Source organism: Mus caroli, chromosome 11, assembly GCF_900094665.2.
Source record: "Mus caroli chromosome 11, CAROLI_EIJ_v1.1, whole genome shotgun sequence".
NCBI lineage: Eukaryota > Metazoa > Chordata > Mammalia > Rodentia > Muridae > Mus > Mus caroli.
In genome coordinates, this window is record NC_034580.1 from 87,506,186 (window position 1) to 87,516,026 (window position 9,841).

Consider the following 9,841-nt stretch of genomic DNA (forward strand, 5'->3'; position numbering starts at 1 on the left):
CAAGAGGAACTCTCAATTCTGAATATCTATGCTCCAAATGCAAGGGAAGCCACATTCATTAAAGAAACTTTAGCAAAGCTCAAAGCACACATTGCACCTCACACAATAATAGTGGGAGACTTCAACACACCACTTTCATCAATGGTCAGTCTTCTTTTAAATTAAATTACTGTATTAATAAAATCATCACACTTTAGAATGCTTTATTATATTTCAATATCTCCTATTGTTTGTATTTTTAAATGTAATGTATTTCATCATTTATGCTTGATTTATTAATTCTGTTGTTTTTAAATGCTTTTAATTTATATTTTATCTTAAGACATTGTCATTGATTGGAGGCTGATAAATCCTTGTCATCATGTAGATTCAGTTTCTGGAAATTATTTTCATGCATACTTTTCTCTAAAACACCACACTGGTTTCTTCTAATGAATTACTTATCCAGTTCAAAATTGATTCTCAAAAATCCCTTTGTCCTGAAAATCTTAGTAGATATGAGAGACAATATTTGCCAGTATAAATATTTTACATTTTTCTTGCTTATTTTGTTCTAATTTTAGTGTCTTGTTCAATGGAAGTCATTTGATCTCTCTCTCTCTCTCTCTCTCTCTCTCTCTCTCTCTCTCTCTCTCTCTCTTTCTCTCTCTTATTTTGTAATGCTTACCACAGATATTTCTAATAGTATGATATAAACATCTATGCTACTAAAACTCGGTTGGTATTGTTTAGTGATGCCCTGATAGACCATAGATAGCCTTAACACATAAAAGTGAATGTGAGGGAATTGTTGAGTTAATGAATAGAATAATGTCCATGAGTAATTAGAATTTTTCCTTTTACATTATGCTTTTCATTTGTGGATTGATGAAGTTTAGTCTTTCAATATTTGTCATATTTTCTTCAATTCATTGAGTGGGGACAGGGCTTTGGGTAAGAAAATATTTCTTGGAAAATGATATTTACAACATATATTATGAAGACCTGTACTAGACATATCAGATGCTGCTGCCATCTTTATTAAGGTAGGCTTTTGTGGGTAATCTGCATTATTAAAATAAATGTCAAACCCTTCCTCTTTCCCCAAGAGAATCCCCAGAACACACAATGTAACTGCACACACACAGTAGTAGCACATGTGTGTCATCCCTGTGTATGGTGGGGAAGCAGAGGAAAAGGTGGATCTGAGGCCCTCATTGTCCATTCATCATAACCAAATAAGAAACTAGTGGGGATTTTTAAAAATTTTATTACTTTTCAAGTATTTTTTTAATCCATAGAGATTTGATAAATTAACTTTCTAGTGGGATTGCATGTGATGTGATGGGAGTAATTAGAATTTTAATGCTTTCATCTTATGTTCATAATTTTAAGTATTTTTCTAGTTATCACAGAATAAATTGCTTAGTAAGATGTGGAATGCATATTTTATTATTTTTATCTTTGGAAGTAATTATGTCATACTTCTTAACTTAATATTGACTTTTCTATTTTGGCTATCAATATTTGCACTCAAAATATACTTTGCTTCTTGAGGAATAGTATATAATACTAAAAACAAGCCAATGACTTTACATACCCTTTGCACACAAAATATATATCAGTTATTTTCCTTGATCAATTTTAAGCGCTTCTTTTTGAATTAATATTCCATTTTAAAGTGGCATATTTTAGTTTTTGTTCATAGATAAAGTTGTTAATTCTTTATTTAATTGATAATTGATAATATTTTGATAGTTGTGATTAATCTTGGTTCATGATTTGACTGAATCTGGAGTTAACAAAGAAGAAAGTCACTGGACACACCTGTGAATGGTTTTCTTGATTGTGTTAATTCATTTGGGAAGTATACCCTAAATGTAGGTGACTCCTTAGGTGGCAACCCAGGTAAAGAATGCCCAATGGATAGAAATACATGTGCTTTTTCTTGCCTGCTTTTGCATCTTCATGCTTCTAACATGGATGGAAGTCCAGTGGTTCTCCGGGGATCTCCAGATCTTTTGCAAAGATCTGAGACTGCTGAGTCAATAAGCCTCATGGACTGCTGAGTCATCCAGCCTCATGGATTGGGCAGTCATCTGGATCTCAGCCCGACCACTGTGAAGACAGCCATTGCTGGACTCTTCAGATTTTATCCTCTAAGATAATTTGATATATCACCATTTAATACACTAATTCTATAACACTAGTTCCTCTAGAAAATCCTGGCTACAACAATCGTGGACATAAATGAAAAATAATGTAAATCTACTTGCATATTTTATGTACTCTTTTTTATTTTTAATCCTGGAGTTTATCTCTCATTCTCTTGGAACAGTCTATAAGAATAATATAAAATACAAAATGTATGTAATATGGAATAAATCACTCCAAGCCCTACTCATATAGAAAGACAACAATCATTTACTTCAAAATGTTTTCACCCTTCTTTATCCAATTCATTGTCAATGTGAGCATATAGATATTTTGAGAAGGGGGAGCACATTCATTAGTTAAGATCATGTACTGCTCTTGCAGAGAAACCTCATTATGTTCATAGTTTCCATGCTAGACAACTCATAATGACCAATTCCAATTCCAGGAGATCTGAAAACTTCATCAGGCCTCCCCAGGCGCACCTGTACACAGGTACACACACATATACACACATACACATAACAAAAATTAAAATAAATTTTTAAGAAATGTTCAACAACATACAATTCTTCCTATAATTTAAAATGTTCAGAAACAGTACTTATTTTCAGACACAATATTAATTATATGGTCTTTCTGAGTAATGTTGTTTTCAATATTTGTCATTAAAAATAACATTGTTGACGGTGATAAATGTGAAGAGTGTGTGGGGGGGTCTTAATTTCCTAATAATTAGCCCTAGAGACTCAGAGAAACAAGGTCTAGAAATTTAATTTATCACCTTACAAAAAGGCAGCTGTTACCCCAGAATAACGGAGTTGATAGGGCACAGAGCTGTGCTCATGACTGCCTTTCCTCCTTTGCTGCTGAATTAGGAGGGTTCAATATTGCATATCATCTGGGCTTTATCTTTCTTTCTGTCCTTCATTAATAAAGTAAGCATAATACCCTTTGCTGAAAAGACATATTTATCAAACTCCCATAAATGCAAATATGTAAAATATAAGATGGAAAAAGGCATCTGAAATCACATAATACCATGTAACCACCTTTAACACTGTAGCATTGATTCTTGGTATACCCACAAATATTTATTTTCAATTAATGTGATAGTTATACATATATATCCTTATTAGAATCTCTTAGCACGATCTTATTGGTCCCCTTCTTTCTGGATATATTTTCCATCTTACTTTATCTCTAATTTCTTTTTCACAGACCTTATGCAGGTGGCCATAGTTGCTATGTCTTTATGGTTATATGTCCCATATCTTATCTAGAAGAGAGTATTTCATAGAACCCCCTTCCTTTCTTCACCAATTTTCTATGACATTCTCTAAGTCTTGGAGAGAGTTATATGGAAGTTCTGTTTAGGGATGTTGTTTATACTTAGCATTTTGAATCACAGACAACACCTTTCATGGCATCTTCTGTGTTCAGGCCATGTTTATGATTCATTCCTCACTCTCTGTTGACTCAGGTCAATCTTCCTCTGTTTCCAATTGTGTTTCAAGTGAATTGAATTCATTCTTGTATCAGATTTATTCTCCCTGAAGCTTTTGAGTACAACCCTTATTGCCTTCTCATGCAGTTGATAAGTAAGCATATATTTATTTGCCCTTAATTTGACTTATATTCTCTCCTTGATTATGAATATGAGCATACCATGGCTAGTAACAACCCCATCAGAAAGGACCTGTTGGGAAAATGTCATTCACTCTTCTTCTACTTTTAACATTTTAAGTATTATTAACACTTATGGAGTCAAAATAACGAGGAATAACATCCAAGATAGAAAAAGTATTAATCACTTTTTTATTTTATATATTATTTATTTACATTTCAAATGTTATCCCCTTCCCCCACCCTCCCCCAGAAGCCCCCTATCACATTACCCTTCCTCCTGCTCCTATGAGGATATGCTCCCATACACCAACCCATCCCTACCTCCCTGCCCTCACATTCCTCTACTCTTGGTCATCTAGCCTTCATGGGACCAAGGGCCTCTTCCTCTATTGATACCCAACAAGGCCATCCTCTGCTACATATCCAGCTGGAACCATGGGTCTTTCCAAGTGTCCTCCTTGGTTGGTGGTTTAGATCCTGGGAGCTTTGGTTGGTTGATATTGTTCTTCCTATGGGGTTGCAAACCCCTTCAGCTCCTCAGTCCTTTCTTTAACTCCTCCATTGGGGGCCCCATTCTCAATTCAACTGCGAACATCCAGCTCTGTACTTGTCAGGCTCTGGCAGAGCCTCTCAGGAGACAGCTATATCAGGCTCCTGTCAACAGTAGTGTCTGTGTTTGGTGACCATATATGGAATGGATCCCCAGGTGGGGAAGTCTATGGATGGCCTTTCCTTCAGTCTCTGCTCTACAGTTTGTCAACCATATTTGCTCCTGTGAGTACTTTGTTATTCATTCGAAGAAAGACTAAAACCCAACACTTTGGTTTTTTTTCTTCTTGAGCTTCATGTGGCCTGTGATTTATATCTTGGGTATTCATTCTAAGCTTTTGGGCTAATATCCACTTATCAGTGAGTGCATACCATGTGTGTTCTTTTGCAATTGGGTTACCTCACTCAGGATGATATTTTATAGCTCCATACATTTGCCTAAGAATTTCATAAAGTCATTGTTTTTAATAAATGAGTAATACTCCACTGTGAAAATGTAACATATTTCCTGTATCCATTCCTATGTTGAAGGACATCTGGGTTCTTTCCATCTCCTGGCTATTATAAATAAGGCTGCATAGTTGAGCAGAACATAGTGGATCATGTGTCCTTGTGATATGTTGGAGCATCTTTTGGGTATATGCCCAAGAGTGGTATAGCTGGATCCTCAGGTAATAAATACTATGTCCAATTTTCTGAGGAACTGCCAGACTGATTTTCAAAGTGGTTTTACTAGTTTGAAGTCCTACCAACAACGGAGGAGTGTTCCTCTTTCTCTACATCCTCTTCAGCAGGTGCTGTCACCTGAGATTTTAATCTTAGCCATTCTGACTGATGTAGGTGGAATCTTAGGGATGTTTTGATTTGTATTTCTCTGATGACTAAGGATGCTGAACATTTCTTTAGGTGCTTCTTGAATATTTGCGTTTTCTCAGTTAAGAGTTTTTTTTTTTCAAGAATTCTTTGTTTACCTCTATACCCCAATTTTAATAGAGTTATTTGATTGTCTAGAGTCTAATTTCTTCAGTTCTTTGTATATATTGGATATTACCTCTCTATTGGATAAAGGATTGGTAAAGATCTTCTCCAAATCTGTTAGTTGCCATGTTGTCCTATTGACTGTGTATTTTAAACTGAGGAAATCCAAAAAAATCATCAGATCCTACTACAAAAGCCTATACTCAACAAAACTGGAAAATCTGGATGAAAATGGACAGAGACCAGGCACTAAAGTTAAATCAGGATTAGATTAACCATTGAAACTGTCCTAAAACCTCTAAAGAAATAGCATCAGTCATTAAAAGTCTCCATACCAAAAAAAAAAAAAAAAAAAAAAAAAAAAAAAGTGGTTTTGGTGCAGAATTCTATCAGATCTTCAAAGAAGATCTAATACCAATTCTCTTCAAACTAGTCCACAAAATAGAAACAGAAGGAACACTACCCAAATCGTTCTATGAAGCCACAATTATTCTTATACCCAAACCACACAAAGACCCAACAAAGAAAGAGAACTTCAGACCAATTTCCCTTATGAGTATCAATGGAAAAATACTAAATAAAATTCTCACAAACTGAATCCAAGAATACATCAAAACAATCATCCATCATGATCAAATAGGCTTTATCCCAGGGATGCAGGGATGATTTATTATACTGAAATCCATCAATGTAATCCACTATATAAACAAACTCAGACTAAAAGAAAACCTCGTGATCATCTCATTAGATTCTGAGAAGACATTTGACAAAATTCAAGACCTCTTCATGGTAAAAATCTTGGAAATATCAGGAATTCAAGACCCATACCTAAACATAGTAAAGTATACAGCAAACAAATAGCCAACATCAAACTAACTAGAGAGAAACTTGAAGCAATCCCACTAAAATCAGGGACTAGACAAGGCTGCCAACTTGCTCCCTACCTATTCAATGTAGTACTCAAAGTCTTAGTCAGAGAAATTAGACAACAAAAGGAGGTCAAAGGGATATAAAATGGAAAGGAAGAAGTCAAAATATAACTATTTGCAAATGATATGATCTACTACTTAAGTGACCCCAAACATTCCACCAGAGAACTCCTAAACCTGATAAACAACTTCAACAAGGATATAAAATTAACTCAAGCTAATCATTAGACTTTATCTACTCAAAGGATGAACAGGCAGAGAAAAAATTTAGGGAAATTACACCTTTCACAATAGTCACAAATTATATAAAATACCCTGGTGTGACTCTAACCAAGCAAGTGAAAGATCTGTATGACAAGAAATTCAAATCTCTGAAGAAATAAATCGAAGAAGATCTCAGAAGATGGAGAGATTTCCCATGCTTGTGGATTGTCAGGATTAATAGAGTAAAAATGGCTATCTTGCCAAAAGTAATCTACAGATTTAATGCAACTCCCATCAAAATTCCAAATAATTTCTTCATAGAGTTATAAAGAACAATTTGCAAATTCATTTTGGAATTACAAAAAAAACCCAAGTTATTGAAAACTATTCTCAACAATAAAAGAACTTCTGGTGGAATCACCATCCCTGATCTCAAGCTGTACTATAGAGCAATAGTCTAAAAACTGTATGGTGTTGGTTCAGAGACAACAAGGAAGATCAGTGGAATAGAATTGAAGACCCAGAAGTGAACCCACACACCTATGGTCACTTGATCTTTGTCAAAGGATCTAAAACCATCCAGTGGAAAAAAAGACAGCATTCTCAACAAATGGTGCTGGTTCAATCTTCAGTTAGCCTGTAGAAAAATGCAAATAGATCCATTCTTAGCTCCTTGCACAAAGCTCAAGTCCAAGTGCATCAAGTACTTCAGCATAAAGCGAGCTACATTGAAACTAATAGAAGATAATATGGAGAAGTGCCTCGAAAACATTAGTAACAGCATGAATGGTCCTGAACAGAACACCAATGGCTTATGCTCTAAGATCAAGAATTGACAAATGGGACCTCATAAAACTGACAAGTTTCTGTAAAGCAAAGGGCATTGTGAATAGCTGTCTCCTGGGAGACTCCACCCAGCAGCTGACTGAGATTGATATAGATACTAGCAGCAAGTATATGGGTCTGGGACCCCTATGGAAGTGTTGGGAAGGATTGCAGGAACTGAAGGAAGTGTTAACCTCATAGGTAGATCAACAGTGTCAAGTAATATGGACCCCTGGGATTGCACAGAGACTGAGTCATGCAACAAAGACCATACATAAGGGCCCCTGGCACATATGCAGTAGAAGGCTTCCTCAGTGCAAGAGGTAGTACTTAATCCTGTAGAAATTTGATGCCCAAGGGTAGGGGTAATACTAGAAGGGAGCACCCTCTCAGAGGCAAAACATTGGGTGGATGGGGCAAAGAAATCTGCCAGGGAGATTTGGAAGGTGGGGTGACATTTTGGATGTAAATAATAAAATTAATAATAATAATAATAATAGTAGTAAAAAAAAGAACTTTCCCTGAATTCTTTATAACATTTACTCTAATATGCAGGATACAAACTATTCAATACCCTTACTAAACAACGTGATAAATGTCACTGTATAGCCCTTCAGAAATCAAAATCCAAAACAGCTGACTTACTATTTGTTTCTAATATATTATTCCTAGCTCACCTGGGAATTTATAAGAAATAAGTGTGCTTTACTAACTCGGAGTTTCTCAGCATCAGAGGGTCTCAAATACTTTAACTTTCAGTCTATTTTTACCTAACAGAGTTTATTTATTTATTTATTTATTTATTTATTTATTTATTTATTTATTTATTTATATTGAGAGGCTAAGAGGTTTTTAAACTAAACACTGAAAAAAAAGTGCTAAATATCACCTGAATGAAATGTTTCTGCTGGAATTTTTGAGGAGAACTGAAGCACAAAACAGATATGTATCTGAGTTTTAAATATCTCATTGTGGGAATGAAAAAGAGATCCAAGAACACATCAGAATGATCATCTACCATGATGAAGCATGATATATACATCATGAAAGAGCTGTAAGGCTGGTTCCACATATGGGAATCAGCCAATGTAATCCACCATGTAAACAAACTGAAAGAGCAAAAAAAAAAAAATACACATAATCATCTCATTAACAGAGGAAAAGGACTTTGACAAAACTTAACACCTCTTCCCAATGAAAGTCTCCAGGGAATAGGGATACAAAAGATATACCTCAACATAATAATGGCAATTTAGAGCAAACCTATAGGCAACATCAAATTCAATGAAGGGTCACCCTCTTCATCAGCTTCTTCCAGCTGTTCCCTAATTCAACCAGAGGGATAAGCAGCTGCTTGCTGGGTCTTCCAGAGTGCAGTCATGCTAGGTCCCTTTTTGTGAGCACTCCATAGCCTCAGAAATAGTGTCAGGCCTTGGGACCAGCCCTTGAGTTGGATCCCACTTTTGGACCTTCTTTTCCTCAGGCTCCTCTCCATTTCTATCCCTGAAATACTCTCAGACAGGAGAAAATATGGGTCAGAATTTTGACTGTATGATGGCAACCCCCTCCCTCACTTAATGCCCTGTCTTTCTGCTGGAGGTGGGCGCTATAACTACCTTCTCCCTACTGTAGGGCATTTCATTTAAGGTCCCTCCTTTTGAGTCTTGAGAATCTCTAATCCCCCAGGTCTTTGGTCCATTCTGGAGGATTCCCCCCAACCTCCTGCCTCAGGAGGTTGCCTGTTTCCATTCTTTTTGTGGGCCCTCAGGGCTTCAGTTCTTTTCCCTCACCCCATACCAGACAAGGGTCCCCTCTCCCTCCTACCTCTATTAGTCCCCATTCACTTTCCCTCCCAGGTCCCCCTTCCTTCCCCACTTGTGATTGGGACTGAGGTGTTCTTACTTGGGCCCTTTAGTGTTGACCTTTCTGAGTTCTGTGGACTGTATATTGGGTAATCTGTCATTTTTCTGTCTTTTTGTTTTTTTTTCTTTTGTTTTTGGCTAATATCCATTTATTAGTGAGTACATACCTTGCATGTCCTTTTGGGTTTGAGTTATTTCACTCAGGATGATATTTTTTAGTTCCATCCATTTGCCTGCAAAACTCAGGATGTAGTTCTTAATAGCTGAGTAATAATCCATTATGTAAATGAACCACATTTTCTGTATCCATTCTTCTGTTGTGGGGCATCTGGGTTGTTTCTAGCTTCTGACTATCACAAATACGGCTGCTATGAACACAGTGAAACATGTGACCCTGTGACATGGTAGGCATGTTTTGGGTATATTCCCAAGAGTGGTATAGCTGGGTCTTTAGGTAAATCTATTTCTAATCCTCTGAGGAACCTTCAAACTGATGTCTAGAGTGATTGTACCAGTTTGTAATCCCACCAGCAATGCAGGAGTGTTCCTCTTCCTCCACATCCTCTCCAACATGTGTTGTCACCTGGGGTGTTGATTTTAGCCATTCTGAGTGGTGTAAGGTGGAGTCTCAGAGTCATTTGATTTGCATTTCTCTGATCACTAAGGACTTTGAACATTTCTTTAGTTGCTTTTCAGACATTCGAGATTCCTCAGTTGTGAATTTTCGGTTTA